The sequence below is a fragment of the Schistocerca serialis genome, chromosome 1 (assembly GCF_023864345.2).
Source record: "Schistocerca serialis cubense isolate TAMUIC-IGC-003099 chromosome 1, iqSchSeri2.2, whole genome shotgun sequence".
NCBI classification, from domain to species: domain Eukaryota; kingdom Metazoa; phylum Arthropoda; class Insecta; order Orthoptera; family Acrididae; genus Schistocerca; species Schistocerca serialis.
Window position 1 is genome coordinate 712,451,078 of NC_064638.1, and position 16,973 is coordinate 712,468,050.

The 16,973-nt window shown below is 44.9% G+C and overlaps 1 protein-coding gene across 1 annotated transcript in view; it reads right to left on the reverse strand.

Moving 5' to 3' along the window:
* LOC126481134 (uncharacterized) overlaps window positions 1-16,973 on the reverse strand; it is a 177,319-nt gene that overhangs the window by 46,040 nt on the left and 114,306 nt on the right. The window lies entirely within an intron of this gene.

Genomic DNA, 16,973 nt, shown 5'->3' on the forward strand with positions numbered 1-16,973 from the left:
TATTTATAAGATGATGCAGTAGCACAATCATACAGATTTTAATGAGGTTAAAATGTTTGTTAAGATTATAACACAATGATACTTAAGGATTTTTTCTTTAAATTGAATTACATACTGGAAGAGTTATTTATATAAATTTAATGTCACGACTGACTCATTGTGAAAATCCGTTCGTTGTACACTAAACAGATATAAACACACTCATTTTATCCCTATTGCAGCTCGGCATCAACGAAAACTGTCATAGTAATGCACAAGTAACAGAGAAGCTTCTGCCAAAAGACATTTGTAATAACATTGCTCCCAAAAGAAATATATAGGCCCTACTAGAAGGTCTATTCAAGACTTGAAACAACCTTTTAAATTGAATAAGAGGATCTTGTTGGCCCATGGGAGTACCTTGACGTCATACAGACAGTTCATTGAGACATATGCCATGTGTGAATGAGCAATTCCCTACTGAAAAATAGCACCACAATACTGTCACATGAGGGGTTACATACTGTAGTGGCAACTTCTCACACCGAATGTAACAGCAACACCAAATGTAGCGGGAAGAAGTAGAAGGCACCATATTAAGACTCGTCTGAGCTTTCCTAGTGATTTATTGTTTACAACTACAGTACCGCGTCTCCCTTGTTCTGCGTCACCGGGTCCTGCAATGCTGAGGACACCACTTCGCTGACTGCAAAACGGCTAGGCGTGGAATGGCTGCCTCAGTGACCCATGCACGCACTGCTCTGTATTGACCTTGTACGACCACGATGTCAGGATGTGCCGGTAGCTGACTCAGCGGTCTTTGCCTCTGCTGCCTCAGTGCCGTACGCTGCAAGGCAACCCGCAGCACACTCCCTCGCTGGCGTGGCTAAGAACATGGTGACAATGAGCGCCCGCGATCCGGCAGCTGAATCTGCGACATTCGCTTTGGATATCTCTGGTGCGTGTTGGGAGCCAAGACCACTGCCTGCGGTAGCGAATCGATGACTGGCCCGTCGCTGGCTGGCTACGGACCCCGCGTTGGCCTCAGAGGGTCACACCAGTGACCCGCCGTGGACTGGAACACTGGCACCCCATCTGCTGCTGCGTGTAGCCTGTGGTGTGACATGCCCCACTGTCCAGGAGAGCTGCCACACTTGAATGCTTTGTTAGTGAACCAACACCTATTTATATGTGGCTGTGCACCTCTGTTTTGCTATTAAATGCGCCGCTCCGTGTCACATACTCATAACACTTGGGTTGGCCAATGAGCCCCTTCTGCCTGTGACTTGCGCCATGCAAAACACTGCGTGTACTGTTTCTGGCAGTGCTACACCCCTGTGGCCTCTATTTTACTTCGCAATTGCTGGTGAGCGTAACTCACTGTAAACACGCCCCCGCCTGGCTCTAACTTGTGCGCTCAGAAATATTGTATCAAAACTGACTTTTCCTATCCCAAACGGTAGTGCCACTACATTATTCCCCCCTTCGGAAAGACCCGGCCCCTGGGTCGACCTTCAACTAACTCTTAACTTGTTTGGGTTGGCACCTATGACATACTTCCTTACTTTTAGAAAACTTAAATGTGGTCTAGTGCCCCTTAAAACACATGACATGAAACAAAACGTAAAAATTCCTTTCTGGACGACCACTGCTTGATCAACCCCTTACCTACTCGTCTCACGCCCTCAGTAAGCAATCCATTGGGACTTGGACTACGCTTGGTTCCCTCTTGGAATTAGCTCTCCGCCTGATCAGAATAAAAATAACACATAAAAAAGTTAAGGCTGCGAAGGCACCTGACACAGAGATGTTCAAACTGATCATTATTTGTCTTGGCCTTTCCCTATACTGAGCGACATGTTGCACAAGCTGTTCGGCTGATATGCGCCCCTCTTGCTCTAAAATGAACCGGTTTACAGATCTCAACAGACCTGGCTCCATAGTTTGATTTAACAAAGTCAGATTCTGCCTTGGCAAAAACTCTAAAGTGGCTTCTGGCCAGTACAGCTGTGGCTGCGTAACATTCAATTGCATGACTCCTGAAATTGACGCTGGCAGGTGGAAGGTTGGTCCTATTATGTTACATGCTGTTCCACTGATTAAAATTCTGCTACCCTTGAGCTCTATACGTTTCGTTTCTGCAAATACTCCCTGCTCAAAACAACTTGCTACTACTATCAAATTTTCGTAGGTGGAGAAGATCCAATGCATCCCGACCTGTTGCAAGCTCAATTTTGGCTCCATGATGTCCCTTGAACAGTCTATTTCTTCCCTCCTTCCTAAAAATAACTGCACCCTTCACATGTCCGGATTGGTGCTTATCACCCTGGCTGGACATCCCATTACCTTCCCTCGATGGCAGCTTCATAATTCCTCCCTTGTCATCTTGGCCTACCAGCTGTTAACTGCCGAGGTCAGCAATACCTCCTCAGTTTTTTACTTCTACCAACTTGCTCAACTCTCCCTTTTTCAGTGACCTGAAGACAGGGATCACCATCACCCTTCCTTCTTCTTCAGAAAGACTGCTGTCCCTAGCAGGCTCACAATGCTCGAAAACACACACACCACTTGAAAATACAATGCCTAATTAATCTATGCAAACCCAATGATACATAAAAAGAAAACAAAAAACTACAAATACTACTTTCTGGATCGCAAAGTATACAGTACATCATGGTGTACTCTATCTTCCTGGTTTTCTCTGCACTGAACACCTCTCTTCACTCTCTCTTTCTTGCTCTTCCTTTCCTACGAAATGCCTGGAATCACATTGGGACAACCCTTAAATGGCCATAACCACCCAATGTGTACTATCGTTGTTCTAGTTGGCAGCTGAAGCTTAACATTAACGGGGGATGTGGTTTCAACTTATTAGTATGGCCCTTGATACCTCATGAGGAACTTCTTCGGTTTCCCTTTTGGCGGATAGGAGCTGGACAGCATTACCCATTGCCCCATTCTATACTGCAGTAAACTTCCTTTCCGCTTCAATGCGTCTTCCTGCCTTTCAAAAGCCTTCATATTCGCCTTTTGTACCTATTTCCAAACATCCCAAATTGTTCTCACTAATTGACATACAGATTCACTGGTCTTTCCTTTCTGTAGCCTCACCAAATCAAACAGTGATGGCATTTTTCACCCGTACACTACCTCAATACAATATGCTTCAAATCCCACTGATGGTGATGAGAATCCACATAAAAACTCAACATCTTCCCGAAATTCCTGTGTACCCGTTCTGTCCTTCCATTCACCTGTGGATGCGACACACTCATCCTCAACTTCTTTACATTCAACAATTTACACAGTTCCTTCATTAAATCCAACATGAAGTTGGTCCCTTGGTCAGTTATTATTGTCTCTGGTACACCAAACTTCATAATCCAGTTTTTTTTAACACCTGTGCGACCACTGCTGCCTGTTGATTTGGCATAGCCACCATCTCCACATACTTCGAAAAATTGTCTATTATTGTCAGAGTGAATCTGTTCCCCGATGGTGTTTGCCTGTAAGGTACTAAGACATCAATCCCCAACATATAGAATGGACCTGTCCCTTCCAGCAATGACATGTCGCTTCCAGCAATTGTTGTAGCTGAATCTGTTTCTGACTCAAACCTGCTCTCTGCGCACATGGTATACAATTCTTAGCATACTGATCCACATCTATGCCAATATCTCTCTGCCACACTCCTATTCGTTGCTCTACACCCGCCATTACCAGATAACATGTGATCATGTGCTTCCTTTAAAACATCATCTCAGTTTCGCTGACACTACTATGGCCCTAACTTCATTTCCCTGCACAGAAGACCGACGTGCATCTTAAATTGTGGTTGTGTCCGATACAATTTACAATTGTTGTCCGCGCCCTGTAATTCTTGTTGTACTGCTAGGTCATAACCTATGACTTCTACTTTTACCACTTTCCTACTTAGTGCATCCACATTACTGTGCTTCTTCCCAGGCTTGTGCACCACCTAGTAGTCAAATTCACTAAGCCTCACAGCCCACCTATTGAGTCTAGTGGATAGATCCTTCAACCCCAACAACCACTTCAACGCAGCATGATCTGTCACTTCCTGAAATCTTCTCCCATATAAATAACATTGAAAATATGTGATTCCATAGATTATGCTAAGCATCTCCATCTCTGTTGATGAGTAATTCCTCTCTGCTGCATTCAACTGCCTAGACGCGTAAGCTACAGCATGTTCTTTCCCATCAATTTGCTGACTAAGAACACACCCTAATGCTTGATTCGATGCATCGCTTGCTAAAATAAATTCCTTTTCAAAATCTGGAAACTCAAGAACCGGACTTGATGTTAACACTTCTTTCAATTTGTCAAATGCTTTCTGACACTCTTCAGTCCACTCAAATTTCACACCCTTCCGTAACAATCATGTCAATGGCTGTGCTAAATCTGCAAAACCCTTCACGAACTTTCAATAGAAATTGCAAATTCCGATGAATGCTTGCACTTCCTTAACTGTTTTCAGTTCCTGAAAATCCGTTACAGCCTGTACCAACCTCAGATCTGTTCAAACTCCGTCCTTACTGATAATATGACCCAAATATTTTACTTCTTCTAATGCAAAATGACACTTCTCCAGGCTCAACGTCAAATGAGCTGCTCTTAACCTCATAAACACTTCCCTTAAGTGCTGTCTATGTTGCTCCATACTTCTTGAACACACTATAATGGCCGGCCGCAGTGGCCATGCGGTTCTAGGCGCTTCAGTCCGGAACCGTGCAACTGTTACGGTTGCAGGTTCGAATCCTGCCTTGGGCATGGATGTGTGTGATGTCCTTAGGTTACTTAGGTTTAAGTAATTCTAAGTTCTAGGGGACTGATGACCTCAGATGTTAAGTCCGATAGTGCTCAGAGCCATTTGAACCATTTTTGAACACTATAATGTCATCCAAATAGACAAGACACTGCCATGGTTTCAAACCCCTCAAGACACTGTCTAGCGAACTCTGAAACATTTCCGGACCATTTTTCAAACCAAATGGCATTCTAATGTACTGGTAATGGCCACGAGGAGTAGAGAACGCAATTTTTGGACGATCCCCTGGAGCCACCTCTAACTGATGATAACCACTGGTCAAATCCATTGTAGAAAAGTACTGGCACTGTCCTAAGTGATCCAAAGTCTCCAATATGTTTGGAATGGGGTATGCGCCCATTACTGCCTTATTATTGAGGTATCGGTAGTCACAACAGAACCTGTATTTCTTAGTTCCATACATAGATTTTTTAGGCACAACAACAATGTCCACTCCACAGCAACTATTACTGTGCTCTATAATACCATCCACAAGCTGTTGATCAATGAAATCCTCCACAATCGACTGCAAATATATCAGTATTCTGTATGGTTTATAGTAAACAGGTGCTTTATTCCCTGTTGGTATCCTATGTTGAACTAATGGAGTTGTTGGTAATGGCCCTTGTGGTAAAACACATCCTTAAATTCCCACAATAATTCTTCCATATGCTCTCTTTCTCCTCCTTTCGAATGCTTAATTTTGTCACGCAATGCAGTTCTATCAGCAGTTAGTGGTTGATCGCTTCGCCTTCCTCTCGAACACCAGTCTTCGTCATTTGGCACATGCAAATTTGCTACTTAAAATATTTTCTCAAATTCACGTCTACAGCACTAAAATTATCCACATTCACAGGAACTACTCGCCTGTCGTCCCCCTCCTGTATGTGTACAATACTATGTTTCACAAAACAACCAAATGGACCCAAAACTTCATTATCCTCCAATGGTTCAATAACACATGCTGTACCCACAGGTACATTAGATTCCACACTTACCCAAAGCGACTTCCCGGTGCCACCAGACACACACTCATGCGAATTAAGCTTGATGCTAATGTACGCAGTTCAATTGGTTTGTTCATTAAGTTGAACGCCCCTTGCGACAGCTCTGCACCGACAACAGTTTCCCCTAGCTGAAATAACATTCCACCAAGTTCCATAGTTTGTTGTCCAAGGTCAATTTTGGTATGATGTTGATGCAAGAAATCTACTCCTAGGATAATGTTGTAGCCCTCGTTTACCCATGGTACTATCTCCACGCATGCATCAAATCGGACTTTCCCTATGGGAAAGTCAACTGTCACTGACCCCAAAGGTGTGACCTCCTTATCCCCCACTCCACAACCTCCATCCTATTAAACTACATCTACATTTACGTCCATACTCCACAAGCCACTCGACAGTGTGTGGTGGAGGGTACCTTGAGTACCTCTATCGGTTCTCCCTTCTATTCCAGTCTCGTATTGCTCGTGGAAAGAAGGATTGTTGGTATGCCTCTGTGTGGGCTCTAATCTCTCTGATTTTATCCTCAGGGTCTCTTCGCGAGATATACGTAGGAGGTAGCAATATACTGCTTGACTCCTCGGTGAAGGTATGTTCTCGAAGCTTCAACAAAAGCCCATACCGAGCTACTGAGCGTCTCTCCTGCACAGTCTTCCACTGGAGTTTATCTATCATCTCCGTAATGCTTTCCCGATTACTAAGTGATCCTGTAACAAAGCGCGCTGCTCTCCATTGGATCTTCTCTATCTCTTCTATCAACCCTATCTGGTACGAATCCCACACTATGGAGCAGTATTCAAGCAGTGGGCGAACAAGCGTACTGTGACCTACTCCCATTGTTTTCAGATTGCATTTCCTTAGGATTCTTCCAATGAATCTCAGTCTGGCACCTGCTTTACCGACAATCAACTTTATATGATCATTCCATTTTAAATCAATCCTAATGCATACTCCCAGATAATTTATGGAATTAACTGCTTCCAGTTGCTGACCTGCTATATTGTAGCTAAATGATAAGGGATCTTTCTTTCTATGTATTTGCAGCATATTACACTTGTCTACATTGAGATTCAATTGCCATTCCCTGCACCATGCGTCAATTCACTGCAGATCCTCCTGCATTTCAGTACAATTTTCCATTGTTACAACCTCTCAATATACCACAGCATCATCCGCAAAAAGCCTCAGTGAACTTCCGATGTCATCCACAAGTTCATTTATGTATATTGTGAATAGCAACGGTCCTACGACACTCCCCTGCGGCACACCTTAAATCACTCTTACTTCGGAAGACTTCTCTCCATTGAGAATGACATGCTGTGTTTTATTATCTAGAAACTCTTCAATCCAATCACACAATTGGTCTGATAGTCCATATGCTATTACTTTGTTCATTAAACGTCTGTGGGGAACTGTATCGAACGCCTTGCGAAAGTCAAGAAACACGGCATCTACCTGGTAACCCGTGCCTATGGCCCTCTGAGTCTCGTGGACGAATAGTGCGAGCTGGGTTTCACACGATCGTCTTTTTCGAAACCCACGCTGATTCCTACAAAGTAGATTTCTAGTCTCCAGAAAAGTCATTATACTCGAACATAATACGTGTTCCAAAATTCTACAACTGATCGACATTAGAGATATAGGTCTATAGTTCTGCACATCTGTTCGACGTCCCTTCTTGAAAACGGGGATGACCTGTGCCTTTTTCCAATCCTTTGGAACACTATGCTCTTCTAGAGACCTAAGGTACAACGCTGCAAGAAGGGAGGCCCCATCTGCTATTTAAGAATGTCCACCTCTACTAACTCCACGTCTCCATCCTCCACACTGCTGATTTCCACCTCTTCCTCTATTCATTGGTGACTGGGTACATTGCCTCTGCACATGTCTTGTATGACCACACTTCTTTTATCCCCACTGTAAACTCTGTCTATCACATACCCCTGTTGCCACGTCTATTTTCTCACATTGGATTCTACATCTACATCCATACTCCGCAAGCCACCCGCCGGTGTGTGGCGGAGGGTACCTTGAGTACCTCTATCGGTTCTCCCTTCTATTTCAGTCTCGTATTGTTCGTGGAAAGAAGGATTGTCGGTATGCCTGTGTGTGGGCTCTAATCTCTCTGAATTTATCCTCATGATCTCTTCGCGAGATATACGTAGGAAGGAGCAATATACTGCTTGACTCTTCGGTGAAGGTATGCTCTCGAAACTTCAACAAAAGCCCGTACTGAGCTACTGAGCATCTCTCCTGCAGAGTCTTCCACTGGAGTTTATCTATCATCTCAGTAACACTTTCGCGATTACTAAATGATCCTGTAACGAAGTGTGCTGCTCTCCGTTGGATCTTCTTTATCTCTTCTATCAACCCTATCTGGTACGGATCCCACACTATGGAGCAGTATTCAAGCAGTGGGTGAACAAGCGTACTGTAACAAACTTCCTTTGTTTTTGGATTGGTTTTCCTTAGGATTCTTCCAATGAATCTCAGTCTGGCATCTGCTTTACCGACGATCAACTTTATATGATCATTCCATTTTAAATCAGTCCTAATGCGCACTCCCAGATAATTTATGGCATTAACTGCTTCCAGTTGCTGACCTGCTATATTGTAGCTAAATGATAAGGGATCTTTCTTTCTACGTATTTGCAGCACATTACACTTGTCTACATTGAGATTCAATTGCCATTCCCTGCACCATGTGTCAATTCACTGCAGATTCTTCTGCATTTCAGTACAATTTTCCATTGTTACAACCTCTCAATATACCACAGCATCATCCGCAAAAAGCCTCAGTGAACTTCTGATGTCATCCACAAGGTCATTTATGTATATTGTGAATAGCAACAGTCCTACGACACTCCCCTGCGGCACACCTGAAATCACTCTTGCTCCTCTCCATTGAGAATGACATGCTGCATTCTGTTATCCAGGAACTCTTCAATCCAATCACACAATTGGTCTGATAGACCATATGCTCTTACTTTGTTCATTAAACGACTGTGGGGAACTGTATTGAACGCCTTGCGAAAGTCAAGAAACACAGCATCTACCTGTGAACCCTTGTCTATGGATAATACGTGTTCCAAAATTCTACAACTGATCGACTTTAGAGATATAGGTCTATAGTTCTGCACATCTGTTCGACGTCCCTTCTTGAAAACGGGGATGACCTGTGCCCTTTTCCAATCCTTTGGAACGCTACACTCTTCTAGAGACCTACGGTACACCGCTGCAAGAAGAGGGGCAAGTTCCTTCGCATACTCTGCGTAAAATCGAACTGGTATCCCATCAGGTCCAGCGGCCTTTCCTCTTCTGAGCGATTTTAATTGTTTCTCTATCCCTCTGTTGTCTATTTCGATATCTACCATTCTGTCATCTGTGTGACAATCTAGAGAAGGAACTACAGTGCCGTCTTCCTCTGTGAAACAGCTTTGGAGAAAGACCTTTAGTATTTCGGCCTTTAGTCTGTCATCCTCTGTTTCAGTACCATTTTGGTCACAGAGTGTCTGGACATTTTGTTTTGATCCACCTACCGCTTTGACATAAGACCAAAATTTCTTAGGATTTTCTTCCAAGTCAGTACATAGAACTTTACTTTCGAATTCATTGAACGCACCTCGCATAGCCCTCCTCACACTACATTTCACTTCGCGTAATTTTTGTTTGTCTGCAAGGCTTTGGCTAAGTTTATGTTTGCTGTGAAGTTCCCTTTGCTTCCGCAGCAGTTTTCTAACTCGGTTGTTGTACCACGGTGGCTCTTTTCCATCTCATACGATCTTGCTTGGCACATACTCATCTAATGCATATTGTACAATGGTTTTGAACTTTGTCCACTGATCCTCAACACTATCTGTACTTGAGACAAAACTTTTGTGTTGAGCCATCAGGTACTCTGAAATCTGCTTTTTGTCACTTTTGCTAAACAGAAAAATCTTCCTACCTTTTTTAATATTTCTGTTTACGGCTGAAATCACTGATGCAGTAACCGCTTTATGATCGCTGATTCCCTGTTCTACATTAACTGTTTCAAATAGTTCGGGTCTGTTTGTCATCAGAAGGTCTAATATGTTATCGCCACGAGTCGGTTCTCTGTTTAACTGCTCAAGGTAGTTTTCAGATAAAGCACTTAAAAAAATTTCACTGGATTCTTTGTCCCTGCCACTCGTTATGAACGTTTGAGTCTCCCAGTCTATATCCGGCAAATTAAAATCTTCACCCAGAACTACAGGGTTATTACAAATGATTGAAGCGATTTCACAGCTCTACAACAACTTTATTATCTGAGATATTTTCACAATGCTTTGCACACACATACAAAAACTCAATAAGTTTTTTTAGGCATTCACAAATGTTCGATATGTGCCCCTTTAGTGATTTGGCAGACATCAAGCCGATAATTAAGTTCCTCCCACATTCGGCGCAACATGTCCCCATCAATGAGTTCGAAAGCATCGTTGATGCAATCTCACAGTTCTGGCACGTTTCTTGGTAGAGGAGGTTTAAACACTGAATCTTTCACATAACCCCACAGAAAGAAATCGCAAGGGGTTAAGTCGGGAGAGTGTGGAGGCTATGACATGAATTGCTGATTGTGATCTCCACCACGACCGATCCATCGGTTTTCCAATCTCCTGTTTAAGAAATGCCGAACATCATGATGGAAGTGCGGTGGAGCACCATCCTGTTGAAAGATGAAGTCGGCGCTGTCGGTCTCCAGTTGTGGCATGAGCCAATTTTCCAGCATGTCCAGATACACGTGTCCTGTAACGTTTTTTTCGCAGAAGAAAAAGGACCTGTAAACTTTAAACCGTGAGATTGCACAAAACACGTTAACTTTTGGTGAATTGCGAATTTGCTGCACGAATGCGTGAGGATTCTCTACTGCCCAGATTCGCACATTGTGTCTGTTCACTTCACCATTAAGAAAAAATGTTGCTTCATCACTGAAAACAAGTTTCGCACTGAACGCATCCTCTTCCATGAGCTGTTGCAACCGCGCCGAAAATTCAAAGCGTTTGACTTTGTCATCGGGTGTCAGGGCTTGTAGCAATTGTAAACGGTAAGGCTTCTGCTTTAGCCTTTTCCGTAAGATTTTCCAAACCGTCGGCTGTGGTACGTTTAGCTCCCTGCTTGCTTTATTCGTCGATTTCCGCGGGCCACGCGTGAAACTTGCCCGCACGCGTTCAACCGTTTCTTCGCTCACTGCAGGCCGACCCGTTGATTTCCCCTTACAGAGGCATCCAGAAGCTTTAAACTGCGCATACCATCACCGAATGGAGCTAGCAATTGGTGGATCTTTGTTGAACTTCGTCCTGAAGTGTTGTTGCACTGTTATGACTGACTGATGTGAGTGCATTTCAAGCACGACATACGCTTTCTCGGCTCCTGTAGCCATTTTGCCTCACTGCGCTCTCGAGCGCTCTGACGGCAGAAACCTGAAGTGCGGCTTCGGCTGAACAAAACTTTATGAGTTTTTCTACGTATCTGTAGTGTGTCGTGACCATATGTCAATGATGGAGCTACAGTGAATTTATGAAATCGCTTCAATCATTTGTAATAGCCCTGTATAACATGGTGGGGAAATCTACTCAAAATATTTTCCAAATTATCCTTCAGGTGCTCAGCCACAACAACTGCTGAGCCAGGGGGCCTATAGAGACATCCAATTACCATGTCTGAGCCTGCTCTAACCATGACCTTCACCCAAATTATATCACATTTTGGATCTCTGTCAATTTCCTTCGATACTATTGCACTTCTTATCGCTATAAACACGCCTCCCCCTTCACTGTCCAGGCTGTCTCTGCGGTATACATTCCAATCTCAGTTTAGGATTTCATTACTGTTTATGTCTGGTTCCAGCCAACTTTCTGTCCCTAGTACTATGTGGGCATTGGGACCGTTAATTAATGAGAGCAGTTCTGGGACCTTTCTATAGACGCTCCTGCAGTTTACTATTAGCACATTAATATCGTTATTCCCTGTTGGATTTTGCCTACTCCTACCTTTCCGCGTCTCAGGAGGCGCCTTGTCGGGTCTAGGGAGGGAATTCTCTAACCTAAAAAAACCCACATGTGCACTCCACACGTACTCCGCTACCCTTGTAGCCGCTTCCTGCGTGTAGTGCACGCCTGACCTATTCAGGGGGACCCTACATTTCTCCACCCGATAGCGAAGGTCGAGAAATTTGCACCCCAGATCTCCGCAGAATCATCTGAGCCTCTGGTTTAAGCCTTCTACTCTGCTCCAAACCAGAGGACCGCGATCGGTTCTGGGAACGATACTACAAATAGTTAGCTCAGATTCAACCCAGCGAGCGAGGCTTTCCGCCTTCACCAACTCCACCAACCGCCTGTACGAACTGAGGATGACCTCTGAACCCAGACGGCGGGAGTCATTGGTGCCGACATGAGCAAAAATTTGCAGTTGGGTGCACCCAGTGCTCTCTATCGCCGCCGGCAGGGCCTCGCTCCACATCTCGGATGAGACTCACCGGCAAGCAGACAGACTGAACACTGGCCTTCTTCCCCGACCTTTCCGCTATTTCCCTAAGGGGCTCCATCACCCGCCTAACGTTGGAGCTCCCAATAACTAATAAACCCCTTCCCCCGTGTGCCTGCTCGGACCTTGCTGAAGGAGCGGCCACCTGTCCACTCACAGGCAGAGCGGGCGATGCCACACGGCCAGCCTCCACATTGACCTCCCGCCTCGTGCGCCGCGAACGCTGCTGAACCCGCCACTCCCCTTGGGGAGAGGGTGGCCCAACTGCGTCCGGTACCCGCAAAGATGTCTCGACAGCAGGGACAGTGGGTGAAGCATGTAACACCTGGGGTGTACCGTGCGATGCACCAGACTCCCCACTGCTGCTACACTCCGAGGCAGCAGCCTGTAGACAGCTGACCACGGCCATCAACACATTCAGCTGTTCGCAAACAGTGGCCAGCTCCTCCTGCACCCGTACACAGCAGTCACACATCCTATCCATCCTAAGAAATCAATTTACTGTAGAGAGTTAATCAACTTTTAACTAGACTGCTAATTCACTAAAGGCGGCTGATAGTTGACTAAACTGTGGTTACTAGACGCTTCTTGTAGAAAACAATGAAAATAGCACTACCTGTCTCTGGACTGTATTGAAAACAAACACTAGCACTACTGGTACTATGGTTGACTAAAGGGGCTCTCTCTGACTGTATTCAAAACAAACGCGAAATCTACGGAACACTATTACTAGTACTCGAAAATTAAAGCTTCCTAAAAGCAAAAACACATGGAAGAAGAAGTTACAAGTGAGAAAAATACAGTGAATACTTAAAATAACGCAGCTCGCTGCACAGCAGAAGTGACGCAGACGGCAGTTACGACGATTGCCAGCTGAATGGCCGAATACAAATCTTTCGGAGTCCTTTCGTGCACTTTCCACAATATATACACTGGTAAACCCCTCAAAAATACATCAAGTGCCCTTTGCTCGGCCTCCTGCGACAGAACACCATTCACTTCATCGTTCTGATCCAACTCGTAAATATACTCGTTAATTTCTCTAATTCTGTCCACAAATTTCTCTACCGTCTCTTCCTGTCTCTTCGTCATTGTACTCAACCTCTCCCTAAAGTACCGAGCGCTATGCTGCTTCTTGTACCTCTGCAAAAGCCCCTCCTTCAACTGCTTACACTGTCCTGCCTTCCTTAAGGCTGCAGAACACTTTACATATGTCTTCCCTTCACCCGTTAATCTAATCTTGGCCACATGTAACAACTGTTGATCCGACCAACCATTCATCACAGCTGAAGTTTCCAAGTTCTCCACAAACAAATGCACATCCTCAGATGTCTTGCCAGTAAAAGGAATAATCAAACTTGTGGCAGCTGGATCAATCTCCTGCTGCGGCATCCTAGGCAACAACGACTGATCCGATGTGGTTTCCCGCTCACTTCTAGATGTTAATTCACTCCTCATCTGCATACTGTTCGCTGTCAACAGTGCTACCTTTTCCAACAAAATCCGTACCGCATCTGGTTCCGAAACACATCCCGTTCCTGACTCTGCCATTCTGTTGCTTTCGTTCCCTGTTAATCTCAAAACAAAATTAAGTACAAAAATAACCCGACTCCCTACACCTCAGAATCATTGTACTCAGTAACATCATACTCAAACCATAAATAAATCTTACTGCCCCAAATACACTAACACTTACTCTGCAAACAAAAAATACTATGCCCACACAAAACATCTACAACGGCCTGCCATGAGCCATACTCAAAAACACAGAAAAGAAAGAAAAGTCCAACACTCAAAAGAAAACTGGTCAAAACTCACCACATCTTGTGACTGTAATGCAGGCAGTGGGCTCAAACGTTGTACTGTACAGACAATGTCCACTATTCTGACACCAACTGTAGTGGCAATATCTAACACCGAATGTAACAGCAACACCAAATGTAGTGGGAAGAGGTAGATGGCACTGTATTAAGACTTGTCCGTGTTTTCCAAGTGATTCATTGTTTCCAACTACAGTGCCGTGTCCCCCACGGTCTGCATCACCGAGTCCCGCAATGCTGAAGACACCACTACGCTGACAGCGAAATGGCTTGGTGTGGAATGGTTGCATCAGCGACCCATGCACGCACTGCTGTGTGTCAGCCTTGTACGGCCGCAACGTCAGCATGCGCCGGTAGCTGACTCAGTGGCCTTCGCCTCTGCCACTTCAGCATCGCCTGCTGCAAGGCGACCTGCGGCGCACTCCCTCGGCGGCGTGGCTAAGGATGCAGCGACAATGAGCGCCCACGATCCGGCAGCTGAATCTGTGGCCCTCACCCTGGATGCCTCTGGTGCGTGTTGGGAGCCAAGACATCTGCCTGCGGTATCGAGCAGTGGAGTGGCCCACCGCTGGCTGGCTACGGACCCTGTGTCGGCCTCAGAGGGTCGAACCAGTGACCTGCCGTGGGCTGGAATGCTGGCGCCCTATCTGCTGCTGCAAGTAGCCAGTGGTGTGACACGTCCCACCATCCAGGAGAGCTGCCACACTTGAATGCTTTGTTAGTGAATCGGCACCTATTTATTTGCGGCTGTACACCTCTGTTTTGCTTTGTGTCACGTACTCATAACACTCAGGTTGGCCAGTGGGCCCCTTCTGCTTCTGACTTGCGCCATGCAAACCGCTGCATGTACTTTTTCCGGCGGTTCTACGCCCCTGTGGCCTCTATTTTACTTCGCAACTGCTGGTGCGTGTAACTCACTGTAAATAGGCCTGTGCCTGGCTGTAGCTTGCACACTCATAAATATTGCACCAAAAATGACTTTTCCTGTCCCAAACGGTAGTGCCGCTACAATACACATAGGATGTCCACAACATACTATTGTGCCATCAGAGTTCCCTCAATCACTACCAACCGCGACCTGAAGTACACCCCATGGCTCCCCACAGCATGATGCCATGAGTAACACCACTGTGCCTCTCCAAAACATTGGAAAACTGAAATCTCTCCCCAAGAAACCAACATACTTGCCAACGATGGTCATCCAGGATAGTGCAGAACTGTTACTCATCACTGGACACAATGCGATGCCATTCATCAGCAGCCCACACTTTCCAGTCACCCAACCAATCCAAAAGCTGCCAATTGTGTCGGGGCATTAATAGTAGCCAAAGCATGGGATGGTGATAATTCCCTAGTCTACTTGCTGCTGGTCTCTAACAGTGGGGTTACACAGAATGTTGCTTTGAGTCCATCACATGTTCTCAGATGACAGGTGCGGTATGTGAAGGGGTTATGAAGTGCTTGATGATGATGATGATGGTTTATGGGGCGCTCAACTGCGAGGTCATCAGCACCCGTACAAAGTCCCAATTTTTACACAGTTCATTTTCTTTTCACAATCCAATATAGTCACTCTCACAAAGGATGATGATGATGAAATGAGGAGGACAAGACAAACATCCAGTCCCTGGGCAGAGAAAATCCCCAACCCAGCTGGGAATCGAACCTGGGACCCCGTGATCCAGAGGAATTGCTTGACACACAATACCGAGATCTTCTCTTGTGGTGGTCAGATTTGGTGGATGATAATGTTGATGGCAAGTACCCCTGCTCTTTTCCCGGGCAGTCCAACATTGGGCCACCGTCACATCAGAATGCCCCACAGAACAAGACGTTGCACGATTCGACAAGCTGGCCCAAATGGAGATTCACAATGAAGTCCCTTTCAAACTCTGTCAGGTGCAGATAGTGCTGCCTCACATGAGTATGAGTCATCTCCATGTCCACAACATTCATCACGCAACATATGACACTGTTTTCACCCATTGCTTACCCTACCTGTTAGCAACACTAAACATGAACAACATTAATGCACTCTAGTGACCATTCTACACTTCACAGAGAATTCCACTTCTAATCATTTACATACCTGCCAAGGGGGTGTATGTGTACAAAGTTACATTGCCATCCAACCATGTCTTCTAGGTGCTTCACTTTTTTTGTCAGGCGTGTACTTTAACAGTGATCCATACATCATGATAAACTGCATGGGCACAATTGTGCAACAGATGCCCAGAGAAATCTGTCAAACAATTTGCCTTAGAAAATTGTCGAGCCATAGTTGTGGCAGAAATCACAGTTAATAATGTTGCTATAATCATGCACATGCATCTGTAGTTTTTTTGTGCAATACTTTTAGAGTTGATTCAGCTGTCTTTATCAAATGATTGCTTTCTAGACTTCACTGTGACTGGATTACTGGCAGCAAGAACTTTGAAGATTATAACTCGCAGCACTTGACAAAGTCATTAAAATATTGCACTGAAAAATACAACCTTCAGCAAGGATACATATCTTGCAATAGATCTGTCAATCACACTGGGAATCCCACTGTTACTACACACAGAATATAGCAAGGTTTGTGATCTGTCAGCTCACATCTGATCAGCAGTATATATGAAGCTTGATTTTTAAAAAGCCTCTAAATTAATATCAAGCCAAATACGATGTTTGGCTGCAACAAAGTAGTACATGAAATGTGGGGCATTTAAAAAACAGGTGTCACACATTCCTACAGTAGGTAGTAGCAGTCAGAAGTTCCTATACTTACATGTCCAGAAGCCAATACCTATTGAGATATGGGCTTTTTTACCTGTGACAAATAAGGTGTAG